A 15,784-nucleotide genomic window follows, 5' to 3' on the forward strand; every position below is an offset into this window, starting at 1 on the left:
TGCCATGGAAATGACAAATATGCATACGTCTCTTGTAATGGATAGGCCAATGGACCTAACAGCTGATAGTACTGAGGATGAAAAATCCGTGCATGCTGCATGGGAAAAGAGTAATCGCTTAACTGTATTATCTATAAAGATATCAATATCGGAACACCTTAAAAGTGGTCTACCTGATAAATGTACTGCCAGGGAATTGCTAGATGCAATTTTCAAGAGATACAAAGTTTCATCAAATGCTAAGATTAGGAGACTTCAGCAAGGGCTATTTAATATGGAATATTATAGTTCTAGGGGTGTTAGGGATTATATTATTAGGATGGTTGACTATCAAACCAAAATCAGCCTAAATATTGCTCTTCCTGATGCCTTGATTGTCCATTAAGTCCTTAATACCCTACCTTCTGAATTTGGCATTGTCAAAACCAACTACATTTTCCAAGATGGTGTCTGGAGTATTAATGACCTTATTTCTAAGGTTGTATCTGAGGAAGAGAAACTAAAGAACGATAAACTTCACACTGCCCTTTTTACTTCCAAATCCCATAAGAGTAAAAAGTCTAAAAACCATACTCATAAGTCAGCCAATAAAGAGTCCGATCAGATTAACAATTTGGGACCCAAGAAAGACTCTTTAAAAAAAGAGAGTGATCACAACTTCTTTTACAAGAAGAAAGGTTACATAAAGAAGGACTGCAATAAATACAAGACTTGGTTATCAAAACTCAAGCCATCAGGTGATGATTCTTTGGCTTTTGTTCGTGAATCCAATCTATTAGAAGCCTCATCTAGTTCTTAGAAGCTAGATAGTGGTGCAACTAACTATGTTGCTTTTACCATACATGGATTCATAAACCGGAGGAGGCCAAATCAAGATGAATCAAGGCTTATTATAGAAAATGATGGTCATGCTGACGTGGAGTTCATGGGAGATGTTATTTTATTATTACATTTCGATTTTAAATTGACTTTAAAGAACACCTTTTTATGTACCATCCTTTAGGCAGAATTTAATTTCGATTTCAGTTTTGGACATTAGTGGTTACCATTTTGAAATAAGGAATAGTGTGGTTCATTTATTTTTTAATTTAAATAAAGTTGGTTCCTGCATTATGTCCAATGGATTGTACAGACTGTGTTTATCTTCCAATGATACCTACGCCTCCTATAATGTTGAAAAAGTTGTTTCCAAGAGGCCCTTACCTAAAGAACGGCCTTTCACATTGTGGCACAAGAGGCTAGGTCATATTTCTAAGGCAAGAGTAGAAAGGCTGATAAAGTCTGACATCCTACCTACTCTCGAAAGTGATCTAAAAACTTGTGTAGATTGTTGTAAGGGAAAGATGACCAAGATAAAGAAGAAAACTGCAGTCCGTAGTTCTGACCTGTTGGAGGTTATTCACACTGACATCAATGGTCTCTATTCAGCCACATTGTATAAAAATTTTTTATTTATCATTTTTACAGACGACTATTCTCGATATGGCTACCTGTACTTAATTAAAGAAAAGTTTGAATCTATTTACAAGTTCAAGATTTTTAGGACTGAAGTTGAGAAACAGAGAGAAAAAATTATTAAAATTGTTAGATCCGATCGTGGGCATAAGTATTATGGCAGACATGGTAATGCTGGACAGCTTAAGGGCCCATTTGCCAAATACCTTGAGGACTCTGTGATAATTGGTCACTTTACTATGCCAAGAAGTCCTGAGCAACATGGTATCGGCGAAAGGCATAACCGCACCCTTATGGACATGGTGAGGAGTATGGTTAGTAGGACAAGTTTACCTAAATTCTTATGGGAGAGGCTTTGAAAACTACTCTTTATATCCTTAACCGTGTACCTACTAAACACAGTTTAAACCATCTTAGAGTTTGGGATGCCCTGCAGAAGTAAAACTATATAATTCAACTTTAAACAAGTTGGATCCCAGGATTAATCATTGCTATTTTGTTAGCTACCCAGATCATTCTAAGGGATATAAATTTTATAACCCCTATGGAGGCACTAGGATTGTGGACTCAGTGACAGTGAAGTTTATGAAATTTGATGTGGCCAAAAGGAATGATGGTTCTCAGACTATTCAAGATAGTAGTATGTCTGGTACATCAGTATTTTTCCTTCTACCTATTCAGACGGATGTGGCGCCTACTACGCCATTGGTTACACCTGTTGGGGTTCAGGAGCCTGATATCAATGTAGTTCCTGACATTAATGTAGCACCTGATGAGATTCCTCTTAATCAGGATGTAGTTCAGGAACCTATTATTGATGCAGTTCCAGATGATATTCTCCACATTCAGGGTGAGACAGTAGTAGCACCATTACGGAAATCCACCAGGGTGAGGAGGTCAGCTATACCATCTATTTATGAGGTCTATCTGGGAGAACATGACTATAACATTGGTTTTGTGGTTGATCCAGTTACTTATTCAGGCATTATTTCTAGTCCTCACTTAGATTTGTGGTTAGATGTGATGAGAGATGAAATGCAATCGATGAAATATAATTGGGAGCTTGTTGAATTAAACCTAAGGGTTTTATGGTAGATGGTTCAGACCATCTTGTGTAGACTCAAGAAGTCTATTTTCGATCTCAAACAAGCTTCCAAACAGTGGTATTTGAAATTCAACAATGTCGTGACTTCATTCAATTCTGTGGAAAACAAAGTGGATCACTATATATATATCATAAGGCCAGTGAGAGAAAATTCTGTTTTCTCATACTTTATATGGATGACATCCTACTTGTTAGCAGTGACCTAGGAATGTTGCATAACATAAAACAACTATTATCTAGGGAATTTGATATGAAGGACCTTGGTGAGACTTCTTTAGTCCTTGGCATTGAGATCCATAGGGATCGTTCTCGCCGTATATTAAGTCTTTCTGAGAGGGCTTATGTTGATTGTATTCTGGTGAGGTTCAGTATATTGGATTGCAAACCTATTAATGTTCCTATTCTCAAGGATGACAAACTGAGCTCGACACAGTGCCCAAAAAATGAAGCTGAGAGGGATGAAATGAAGAAGGTGGCTTATGCTAGCGTACTAGATAGTATCATGTATGCTCAGGTTTGTACCAGACCGGACATTGCCTTTGTGATAGGTCTTCTTGGCAGATATCAGTCAGATCCTGGTCTTAGCCACTGGTTTGCGGCCAAGAAAGTATTGAGGTACTTAAGGGGATAATAGATTATATGTTGACATACAGATATGTTCCTGAATTCAAGCTAGTGGGTTATACAGATTTCGACTTTGCTAGTTGTGAGGATGATAGGAGATCCACATCAGATTATGTTTTCTTGATGGCAGGAGGGGCAGTATCATGAAAGAGTACAAAGCAGACATTGGCGATCACTTTGACCATGCAGGTAGAGATTGTAGCATGCTATGAGGCTGCTACTCAGGCTATTTGACTCAGGAATCTCATAAAGGAGTTGACCATTGTAGACTTTGTGGATAGACCCATACAGATATATTGTGTTAACAGCTCTACTGTATTGTTTATAAACAACAATAAAGGATTTCGAGGGTTTAAGTACATGGAGGTCAAGTATTTGACCATAAATGAGACAGTATAGAAAGGTGTCATTGTAGTGGAGCATATTTGTACATATGATATGGTTACAGATCCCTTAACCAAAGGTCTTCGCCCTTGTATTTTTTTTTTTTTTTTGAAAGACATGTCATAAGCATGGGCTTAGGTGCACCATAGGATGCGGTTGGTTAGTGGGAGTTTTTTTTTTTTTTTTTTTTTGGGTGAATAGTGGGAGTTAGAATAGTTTGATCCAAACAGAGACAAAACCATAAAAACCAAGATCTCCATAGGGCAATCAAGAACACAATCAAACAAATAATAGAGAACGGGGATAGAACCACTAACCTTATTTTGCATTGTGATGGATAGAGGGGGGGACCTAGCTCTCTTTATATAGTAATTCCTATAGGGCATCTCTCATCATAGTCTCAGTAGGAATCTATCTGCCCACACTAAACCCAATCTACATAGGAGTCCTAATACAACTCAATAACCCCCTTTATTAGTCCAAAACTCTAATTAGTCTGGTTTAGGATATTTAATATTAATCCATATAATATTAAAATATTAATCCCTATAGGATTAAAATTCTAACATTCTCCCACTTGGACTTATATTAAATTCTTATTTTTAAAGAGATTCAAAAATAGTTTTGACCAAAACAAATCACAGGCTAACAACCTTTTAGGAAAACTTTATGTGCACAATTTTTAAAAGCAAATTGAACATATTGATGTTGACCAAGACCGATATTGATTTCGATACTGATATTTAAAAGCATGGCACACAATTTAAATGTAATGCACATGTTTTTTTATAAAAGGAAAAAATGGGACCAATGAATGCATATTCATGTGATTTCTGTCCATTTTAGAGCGAAAGGATCATTTAGGAAGTTAATCTTTTTTTTTTTTTTTGGGGTAGAAGAAAGATAGTCTGATGATGGCAAGATTTGTTATTAGTACCGACAATTTTCTCCATGTAAAATTGATGCCTAAGAAATTGTAAATTCAACTGGTTCATAGGAATAGGAGAAATTTAAAAACAAAAAGACTTTTGTTGAGAGTGGGATTTGAACCCACGCCCTTTCGGACCAGAACCTTAATCTGGCGCCTTAGACCAACTCGGCCATCTCAACATATTAGGGTTAATTTATTAACTTAGAAGTATTAAATAAAGGAAATTTTGTGGGGACTGTAACTTCCACATCCAAACACATGGACAAAATGACTGCCTCATCCCCATAAATGGTGGAAATACCGGCTCCATGATGCCAATGCGCATGTTCTCACTGGCCCTTGCACGCACGCATGGGCAACTCTCCATAGAGAACACCGACCTAATATTAAATTTCAGTAAAACAATTCTTCAACATGATAACTAACATTGAAGGAGAAAAGTTCTCTATGGGGCAGTGTACCTCTCACACCCAGATACAGAGCGGGTGAAAATGACCACCTCACCCCTATGAAAGGCGAAAATCTCACCCCTCATGATATCAATGTGCACTCTCTCATTGGCCCTCGCACACGTGCAAGAGCCACGATCCCCCACAATGAACGCCGACCCAACATTGAAATATCCTCAAAGGACTCAATTGGAAGGCGAATTGACCAAGACCATCTATTGTTGAAGCAATGTTACTCTTCAATTCAATGAACTTAAGCATGAATTACAACATTCCCTCCCTCCCTTTCGTGGAAAAAGAAGATACTACACAAAAGAAATTGAATTATTCTATTGGTACATTTATGGTCTTGTTAATGAGCTAAGTAGCATATGTAAGGAAACTCCTTTAATCCCACATTCCTCACAAACAAAGTGTACATGTGAAGAAGCAAGGTGAATTATTTTGAAACTTTAAAACAATTTAAACTTCTTGTAGATCCCCTGGGTTTGTTTTGTTCACCTATCATGTAACCCTCAAGTGTTTTAAAAACCTTATTTACAGACCCAGATAACGGACGGAATACCCATTATGTTAGAGTCAACTGATTAAATGATGATTTCAGCAGGCCATAAATCGCTAAATGGAAAAAATAGCCTTATCACAACGGTGATGAGGGTATACCCTTTCCTCTCTACTCTTTTTCATCCTCTACTATCACCGGTATATCATTTACTTTCTCAGATTTCTCTGCTACAGAGAGATTCAGAGACGGAGAAAGAGAAAAAAAAAATGGTTTTAGAAATTTCAGGTGTTCTTGTCGATGATCGTGAGCATTATGGAAGGGGGTTTGAAGCCAAGATTCATTTGCCAAAACCGAACGGAAGAGTTCATCGATTTGGAATCCAACGCTCGTTTGACTTAAACTTAGGATGTGAGAACCCCTTTCCTAGGGTGAATCGGACACTAGGTTCCCCAGCCCCATTCGGCTTCCCCATCGTGAGCAATAAGCCAGAAATCCCATTTCTTACTGTGTGTGAGAGAGAGAGAGAGAGAGTTGAGACGAAATGTTGAAAGCAGAGAACTTTACTTACCTTTACTTTTAATTCTCTTGAAAATTAATGGAGTCTCAATCATGAGAGAGAGATATGAAAACATGGGATGTCATGCCCCATGACTTTTCTCTTCTGCAGTCAATCTCTCTCTCCAGTGTTAGGGTCGTAGAAAGAACTAGTGGCCATGAAGGTGAGTAGGTGACCCCTCTTTCATGAAAGAAAAAAGGGTTATTTTCAAATGCCCCCTTGAAAATAGTCAAATTTACAGTTGTCCTCTTGCACTTTCACTAATTCCATGTGTATTTCTGTTTTTCAAACTAAGTACCACTAAGTCCCTCCAGTTAGACAGATCCGTTATGTTATATAATGGATCGTAGTTTTTTAATATTGATGGACCATTCTATCCCTTGATAGGATAGAATGACAAAAATGCCCTAATTTAAAAAAAAAAACCCTTGCAACTCACCTCAAATCAATTTGAGGGAGATGAGTTGCAGGTGTTTTTCAATCCATTTGCAATCATCCCTGCAAACCATGTAATGTCCCCCCCACCTTCACATGATGAGAAGATCATAAGGGAGCATAGGAAGTTCATTGAATTGCACCAATGGAGTACACATGATGCTCAAAGGGATCGCCGGAGCCGAAGCTTCGGATTTGGAAGCCAGCCAAGCACTCCAAGACTAGCGTAGGCCTTCGATCGCTTCTAATTCGGCGAAATCCATATTGAGCAACCGATCAGCTCAGGAGACCACAAATCTACAACAGAAACCTCATAAGATCGTCATGGGCATCAGAAAGAGGGAGGGAAGGAAGAAACCTAACCCTAACAAGAGGGAGCCTAGCGAAGCTTGTAAAGGAGAGGAATTGGGTAGTTGAGAAGAAAAGAATAAGAGGGAAATAGAAAAAAATAGGAATCGTGGGAATAATAGCTGTGAATTAGAGGAGAGAAGCCCATGAAGAAGTAACTGAAAAAACAGATTCAGCGGACTCAGTATTGAAAACATAAGAAGAGATCGAGATGACATGAAAAACGAAGATAAGTGAAAAATGTGATCGGAGAGGATGCAAGTATTAGATTAACAAAGAAAATTAATAAATGGTAGTGTACGATTTTTCCATTAATCGAACAGCAACATCCAATAAAATTATAGTTACTAAAGGAAAAAATAAAAAATATAGAAAGTCTCATTAAAAGCAGAGATTTTTTCAAAAAAAAAAAGAACCTACAGAGCATTGGGTATCGTAAGCGAGCCAAACAGTGGAGAAATTGCCCCAACCAAGCTTCCTTTGAGCGATGTATCGAGCACCAAAGAACGGATCTCCAACTCTCACAGCATGATGTCCACCTTTCCTGTAAGCATCGATTCCCTCATCTTCCGATTTGGGGAAGATAAGTTGTAGGTATTTTTTTATTTTTTCAGGTAAGGTTATTTTCATCATTTAACCTATCTAGGGGCAGAATGATCCATCGAAGTTCAAAAACTGGGATCCATTATGTTATAATGTCTCTGTCTAAGGCAGGGACTATAGTGGTACTTAGTTTGAAAAGCAAAGGTGCATGTGAAATTAGTGAAGGTTCACGGGGGGCAACTGTAAGTTCAAAAACTGGGATCCGTTATGTTACATTGAGCTTCAGTGATGTATGATTCCAAAAACATACAAACACAGTAATCGATGAGTTTAAAAAATTTGTTCTATCGTTATGACTTTGTGTTCATCAAGACCATTCCATGAATGAAACGGATTTCATTTTCATGTACAAATGAAATCTGACTCTTGTACTGCCAAGCTCTGTTGCAGGTTTCCCGATTGAGATCCCAGCTTTCTGTTTGCAAGAACTACCACCTGGGTTTAATAGGGCTTGGGATTGCGACTCTACATCTGAAATTTTAGGCCAAACAGAGGCCTATCATGGGAGTTCTCTCGATCTAAGTTGTTCTCCTTTACGCTGGATGTTGTTCGTCACTGAAGCCTGAAGGTTGAAGAAGAAAGTCTTCTTTCCACGATTCTTAATCCCTTTAATTTATTCTTTAGTTTTCCCATTATGTCCTCTCCATTATCTCTTATGCCCTCTCCTTCTATGATTCTTAACCCTTCACTAAGAAGGGTAGAATTGTCTTTTAAAATAGCCTTTGTATTTTATTAAAGACGTACAAAGGCTATTTTGGTCTTTTATTTTGTTAAACTAATACCTAATTAACACCGTAAGGTTTATGGGTCTGTAAGTAAGATTTTAAAAATTTTAGGGTCTACATGAAATGTCAACAACAAACCTCAGGAGATCTACAAGAAATTTACTCTTTTTTCTTCTTATTTTTTTGGTAGAATGGAATCTATTCAAACTGGAGTGGAGAACACATGGTGTGTTTCTTACAAAGATTGACCAACCATGGAGTGGAAAGAGGCCAGTTTGTCATACACTTCATAGACAAGGCCTTTTGAGCCAAGGTGTCAGCCACATGGTTGAGTGACCTCAGTAAAAATAAAAAATTATAAGATTCAAAGAAAGTGGTAATATGCTGAATAACCTGGATGATGGGTAATACATCAAGAGGGGGATCCTTTGTCCGATCTGTGAGAAGCTTGATCAACTCCAAGTTATCAGATTCGACTAGGACATTATCCCAACACTCTCCTACCCCATGTAACAAGCTGGATCTCAATGCTAAGGCTTCTCCTTGTAAGATATTCGAAAACTTCAGCGGATCCGACACAGCAAGAACAAGAATTCCCAGACGATTTCTAATCAGGAAACCAATTCTAGATTTCTTTTTGGCTGGAGAGAGGGTAGCATCACAACTGATTTTAACAGATCCAGAGTTGGGAGGATTCCATTTTATTGTGACTTCAGAGACATGATGAGTAGTAGTACCTCTTGGCTGACTAACCTCCATCCTTTTAGCGCTCAAGAATTCTTCAAAGGCTGTTGATGCAAGATGACATACATCACTAGGCTCACACTGACGGTTACCAAATCTGGAATCATTCCTCGATCTCCAAAGGTACTAGCAAACAAACGTGCAAAAATCTAACTATTGGACGGTCCTTAGCTTTGTCATTGGATAGCAGCTCAGACCATTTTGAGATCCAGTTACTAATAGTCGGCGAAGCAGTATAGAGAATTTTACACTAACTTTACATCTGAACCAGACTGCACGAGCGTAGGGGCATTTGAATATGATGTGGTTGATCGATTCCAAGGCTCCACATCTATGGCAGCTAGGGTCCACCGGGATTTTGTTCCTACATAGTGCTTCTCCTATTGCCAGACTTGAGGCACATGCCTTTTAGAGAAAGTTTTTTTTTTTTTTGGGGAGGGAATGGCAGTTGCAAACAATTTTCTAGACTGCTTTTTGGACCAAAGTAAGAGGAGTATCTGAAGAGATAACAGCCTTAGCTTGATCCTTAGCTACTTGCTGATTTGCTAGAAAATGATATGCCGTTTTGACAGTGAAGACTCCTGATTTTAAACCTCCCCAAACCACCTAGTCCTCCCTTGGGAAGAGGGGTAGTTGAATCCGGAGAATTGCCTCCTTATCTGCTGAGTCAAAGAAGTTGTCCAGTAAGTCTATCCTCCAGGACATATTACTCTGATCAATTAACTGAGCGACTAGAGTTAGATTGCAATCCTGATGTTTGAGGAAGGAGAGCTTAAAGTTTGAGGCTATAGGGATCCAGTTTTTTTGTCCTCCCAAATTCTAATCCTTTCTCCATCTCCTACAATCCACAGGAGACCCGTTGATAAGATAACCCTCCCTTCAATTAATCCACGCCAAGCTCATGACGGATTACAACCAATTCTAGCTTGAAGGAAAGAGGAGTTTGGAAAATATATTTGCTTCATGAGAGTACTCCACCGAGTGTTCGGAAATTTCCACAAAGGCCAAGCTGCTTTTGCTAGGAGAGTATCATTTTGGAGCTTTGGGTCTCAAAGGCCCAACCCACCAGATTCTTTTGATTGGCAGAATTATTCCAAGCAATCCATTTTGACCCTTGGTTGTTTCTTCCCTAAAAGAAATTTGAGGCCAGGCTAAGAAATTTTTGCATGAAAGGATTGGAGAAGTTTGAAGTGGGATGCTAAAAAGTTACTCATTGAAAGAATAACTGATTTAAGTAAAGTTTCTTTGCCAGCTTGTGATAGGAGAAGATGTTTCCAGCCTTGTAATCGCTTATGAACCTCGTCACCTGCTTCTCTAAAGGATTGCAGCTTTGAGGCACCAAGCTCAACTGGTAAACCAACGTATTTCTTAATTCCATCTCCATATTTATTCTTCAAGATTTTGGAAAACCATCTCTTGATTTTTGATGGAGTATTTGGGCTAAAGTACAGCATGGATTTGTCATGGTTAATAGCCTGACCACTTGCTTCACAAAACAGCTCAACGCAGTTTTTGAATTCATAAATTTCCTAAAGGTTAACTTTAGAAAACAGGAGGCAGTCATCAGCGAATTATAAGTAGGAAATAGGGATGGAGTTGTTCCGAACCTTGATGCCTTGTATTCTTCCTACTGATTCAGTACTCTGCAAAATGCTACTAAGGGCCTAGGTACATAAAATAAAGATCAAAGGGGATAAAAGATTGCCCTGTCTGATGCCTCTAGAAGGTGTGATACTCCCACGAGGTGCCCCATTAATTAGAATTTGGTAGTTAATAGAGGTGATACACAACATAACCATCATTACCCATTGAGGAGTGAATCCAAATGCAAGCAGCAGCTGTTCAACAAAGTACCAACTCATACGGTCATAGGCCTTACACATATCAAGTTTCAATGCCATCAACTTTTGAATAAGAGGAATAACAGGAGGCATGGGGAGCTAGCTCGTTCTGCCAGCTTTATAATTGAGTCGGTCAAAAAATGGGTGAGGGAAATTCCTTTCTATGGCTCTTTCAAAAGGTCTCCTTCGACAAACAAAGCTCTTCTACTTCAAGTTCTTAACGTCCCTCAGCCCCCAATCAGACGTAAATCTCCTATTGCAGTTTATCGGTTGCCTTCGTTCAATGCTGTAAAACTTAATATCGATGGGGCTTGTAAAGGGAATCCTGGCCTCGAGGGGAGGAGGAGGAATTATTCGCGACGTTAATAGCAATGTCTTGGATGCCTTTGCAAATTTTTACGGTAAGTGTACTAATTCCATTGTGGAGTTTAGAGTTTTGAGGGATGGCCTTAAGCTTTGTGCAGAGATGGGTCTTTGGATTTTCATGTGAATTCAGACTCTGCCTTGGTGGTGCTATGCACAGCGACGAAAAAATGCAATATCTGCAAGGGGTGGTATTGGTTCCATGAGATCATTCTTCTTATTGAAGCGCTTCATCCAGTAATATCCTTTTCATTCAGAGAAAGCAACAGGGCAGCAGATTGGGTGGCAAACTATGCATGTGATTCTGCTTCTAATTCATGTTTCAATTTATCGACCTTCCTAGGGGTCTTAGACAAATTATTAGGGAGGATGCGACGGGTCTTCCGGTTGTGAGAAGATAGTTGTGTTTTGTTTTTTTGGGGTCTTGTAGGGTGGTAAGGTTCTCTGTTGAGAGAGAGTTTGATCTTGCTTTTTCGGGTTGGGGTAAGGCGAGTAACTCCCCCCTTGTATCGGTTTCTCTAAATGAGTTGAAAAAAATAAATAAAATAAACTTTCCTTTACGCTTCTTCCTATGCCGAATATAGTGAAATAGCTTGTGAGTGGTGAATATATTATCTGAAATCAGCCTATTTGGAACAAAATCTGATTGGGATGGTGAGATCAGGAGCTCCAGAAGAGGCTTCAAACGAGTAGCCATGATCTTGGAGATTACCTTCATGGCCACACTGCATAAACTTATTGGCCGAAAATGCTCTACAACTTCAGGATCAGGACATTTAGGAATTAAGCTGACTAATGTATCATTCATACCTGCAGGAATAATTCCTTTTACAAAAAATTCATGCACAAAAGCCATTAGATCCTAGTTAGTTAAATCCCAAAAATATTAGTAAAACATTGGAGGGAGCCCATCAAGTCTAGGGGCCTTTAGGGGTCCCATGGACATGATAGCTTCTTTGATCTCCTTAGGCCGAGGGAGTGCACACAGGGTAACATTAGAGGTTGCATCACTGGAGGAATGAATAAATTCAAGGGCCTTTGTCACTGTCTCTTTATTGCTAGGATTAGCAGAGACAGTATTAGAGTAATGATTAAGAATTTTAGAAAAAAGTTCGGATTCATATGATGTCCAGTTACCTGATGGTAAATGCAGCTTGAGAATTTTATTGAAGTGTCGTCTTTGGACAATAGAAACATGGAAGAATGAAGAATTTTTGTCTCCAACTTGAAGCCAGGTAATTATGGACTTTTGGTGCCATATAATTTCTTGTCTGGTCAGCTCCTCTTCCAATTGATTTTCCACCTCTTGCTGGTATCTCAGGTTCACAACATCTCTTGGGTGCTCTCGCAACTCTTCTAGTTCCTTTGAAAGAAGCTTGATTTTGGACTGGACATTCCCAAAAGTTTCTTTGTTCTACTTCTGGAACACAGGTCTACAGTTTCTGATTTTATATTGGAGTCTCTGACCTGCTGAACCACCACATTTAACATCCCACGCATTTGCAGCAACATTTGGACATTAGGGGTGCATTATCCATATGACCTCAAAATGAAAAGGTCTTTGGCCTGGGCTGTTTCCTCCATCAGAATCAAATAGTATTGGGTTATGATTTGACCCTATTGCCGCCTTAACCAAGACTACTGCCTCTTTATTATCTGCTCTCCAAGTTAAGTAAAAAAACACTCTATTGAGCCGGATATGAATTCCAGCATGACCTGAGCGTTTGTTGCTCTAGGTATAGCGAGGCCCGTGAGTTCCAATTTCCATGACATTACAAATATCAACTAAATTTTGGAAGGCTGCCACATCTCTAGAACCAGTGCATTTCCCCCCAGATTTTTCATACCAAGAAAGATACGAATTAAAATCGCAAAACATGATTCATTTATCGTGTCTACTCGCTCCAAAAGATATTATATCATCCCAAACCTATTGGCGGTTAGCCTTTACTGGATCCCCATAAACTCCACTAAGGAACACAAAGCTACATGGGCCTACATGGGCCACTAGATATCTGATTATCTATCATTCATTTCTCCGCTTTCAGAATTTCAACCTTTGGTTGTGATCCCCAAAATAGAACTAGTCCTCCAGATAGTCCATGGGGAGGGACAAAACAGTAATTCGGTAACTTCAACTTACGAGCAAGAGTTTGAATTTTTTCTCTTTGTCATTTAGCTTCCATCAGGAATACAAAATCCAATTGATCCAAATGGGCGGGATTCATTAGAGATTGGAATGTCAGGGATCTCCCCATTCCCTGGCAATTCCAACTCAGGAGCTTCATGGTTCTTTGTGGGGCTAATATCCTCCAGCCGCCGAGGGGCCATGTGATAAAAAATGCTCATGAGGGACCGAGGGTGTGGAGCTTCAAAGCTGCTGTTCTTGTTTTCTTTTCTATGGTTTTGGCTTTCTAGAGTTTCGAACAGTAGGTTTAGGGTGTTGGAGTTGTGGGGAAGTTGTGGATGCATCACAGGGAAGTGGTGGGGTATGTCTGATATGGGTTGTTGGGGAGGGTTCTGGTTTGGTTGGGCCATAATTTGGTTTATAAGTGGGTTTGGTTTGGTTAATGGTAGAGGGCCAGGAAGATAAACTGGGGTTTGGGTTGTACAGTGGTTGGTTGGTGCTAGGTTGGGTTAAGCTAGAGGTTTGATAGGATAGGTAAAAGTGATAGAAGGGTGTGGATGTGTCTGGTCATATTAGAAGTTGGTTAAGGAGGTGATGGGTGATCGGATCGTTGATTATAGGTAATGATTGTCCAAATGGCTTTGGCATGGGAATCAGGTGGGGAGGGGGTAGACAGGACCACATCAGGGGACATGATAGGGAGGTGATGTTCCTGTGACGTAGCAGTGAAGTCGGGTATGGATGGAGCAGGGATAGGAGTGTTCCAGTAATGATGGGACGTGTGGATGGGTATGTGGAATAGTAGGGGACTGTTGCATAGAGGGTGTCAAATGTCTTCTCCATGGATGGTGTTTTGGATGCCAGAGGTCCTTTGCACAAGGGATGGGATCTGTAAATTGGGATTGGAAGGATTAGGTTCAGGGTTTGGAGGAGGAAGGAGTACAGAGACAGCTTGTTCAATGAGACGGATTAGAGGGGGGATACCATGGAGGGAAGGTCTATAACGGAGACTGGGTATCTCAAGGAATTGTATAACAAAATGGTAATCATGTTGCCTCTGATGGTTCTCACGTGCATCATGCAATAAATCACAATGCCGGTCATCATGATCAATAACACAATAGAAGTAACAGATCTGGGGGAGCTTTTCATACCTGAGAGTGATGTTGTAGATGATGTGTGAATGCCCCTTTTGATTGGAATAGTGAGTTTTAGAGCTTGGGAAACATCCATCGTTGTTCGGCAACGAGCATACTCCAGAGTATCTCCAAATTGGGTGCCTTTGATCAGTTGAATCTTCCGAGTAACTCCAATCTTCTTCACAAGTTTTTTTGCAAAAATTAAGTTGAATAATTTTGTTGTGATGTCATGAGCTTGTATTCAAAACTAGGAGGAAGTCATGGTGGTATCCTCTTCCCCATTCTAGAGTTTCAGCAAAAGGAGAGCCAACCACCGACAATGGCCCTCCATCCATGACATTAAGAGCGTCAATTTCACGGTGAAACTAAAATAGGAACCTATGATTTGGCAATGGAGGAATATCCATGCCATGCTTCAGATTCTAGGCACTAACCAGAGCTTTAGTGATGGCTTGCCCACGGTAAGGCTTTCCTATGATTATGTGCCCCTGATAGGTGAGCGAGTTGTCTCTCTGCAATAGATCTTCAAGGTCCTCGTCCAATGACAGCGCATCTTCGTCATAGTTAGAGGAGATATCTGGCGGAATAGAGTTATTGGGTGGTCTAGGCGGTGGTAGTGATAATGGTGAGCGACCATTCATTTTAGAAAACTAGAGGAAACTAAGCGGAGAATCTTGATAAGAGGGGAGATTAGGGTTCTGGCCAACAGGAGTCATGCACTAGGCAGAGATATTTCACGCACTGCGGCGGAGAAAGTTGTAACCAACGATATAGATAGAAAAGAGGTTGAAGGAGAGGTCTATTTATACATGCAGCAGAGCAAAGTTATCGTGTGTGGACTGTCTTAAGCTCTAAAACAATTAATAGCATAAAATCCAATAGGATGGCTCACAACTGGGAGCGATGGGGATGGGGCCATTGAAGGATATGTGGGACAAGAGTGTTGTACGGGTCACGAACAAGGTGATTTTGAATGCTAGCAGAGGAGCAACTAAGAGTTCATTGGGAATGGAGTTGGAACTAGATTTGGTCAAACGACTGGATTATTGAAAATTGCCATGAATGCTAGCATCAACTATGGTGGTCAGAGAGAGAGAGAGAGAGAGAGTGAGTGAGTGATACGATCCAACCTGTTGTGGGACCCACATGACCCGTAGACACCTCCATAAATGACATGGCAGAAGTCTCTATTGTGCACACAAGCCCATGCCGAACACAATGGCCTAGAAAATGACCCGTAGCTTTAAATGATTATGTATGTTGAGAATAATGTATTTTTCATGTACTATCATGATTACTCTAGAATAGGCTAGAGTTATGTAGGTCTTTATTGTTAAGCCTATATGGTGCCTAGAGAACTCTAGACATAGTCTAGAATACACTATGAAAAGTCGAGAAATCTAACAATGTCGGTTTAGGTGGTAGACGGTGGAGGTGTAGGCTATAAAT

General features: G+C 39.8%; 1 long non-coding RNA gene and 1 other non-coding gene across 2 annotated transcripts; both read right to left on the reverse strand.

Moving 5' to 3' along the window:
• Positions 1–4,597: 4,597 nt before the first annotated feature.
• Positions 4,598–4,678, reverse strand: TRNAL-AAG. The gene has a single exon. It is a non-coding gene; the product is annotated as a tRNA-Leu (tRNA).
• Positions 4,679–7,211: 2,533 nt separating this feature from the next.
• On the reverse strand, positions 7,212–10,285 carry LOC122645672. The gene is made up of 3 exons (XR_006330500.1): positions 10,275–10,285; positions 10,163–10,170; positions 7,212–7,353 (listed from the first exon to the last, which is right to left on the reverse strand). It is a non-coding gene; the product is annotated as an uncharacterized LOC122645672 (long non-coding RNA).
• Between the last annotated feature and the right edge of the window lie 5,499 nt (positions 10,286–15,784).

Source organism: Telopea speciosissima, chromosome 11, assembly GCF_018873765.1.
Source record: "Telopea speciosissima isolate NSW1024214 ecotype Mountain lineage chromosome 11, Tspe_v1, whole genome shotgun sequence".
In the NCBI taxonomy this organism is placed as follows: domain Eukaryota; kingdom Viridiplantae; phylum Streptophyta; class Magnoliopsida; order Proteales; family Proteaceae; genus Telopea; species Telopea speciosissima.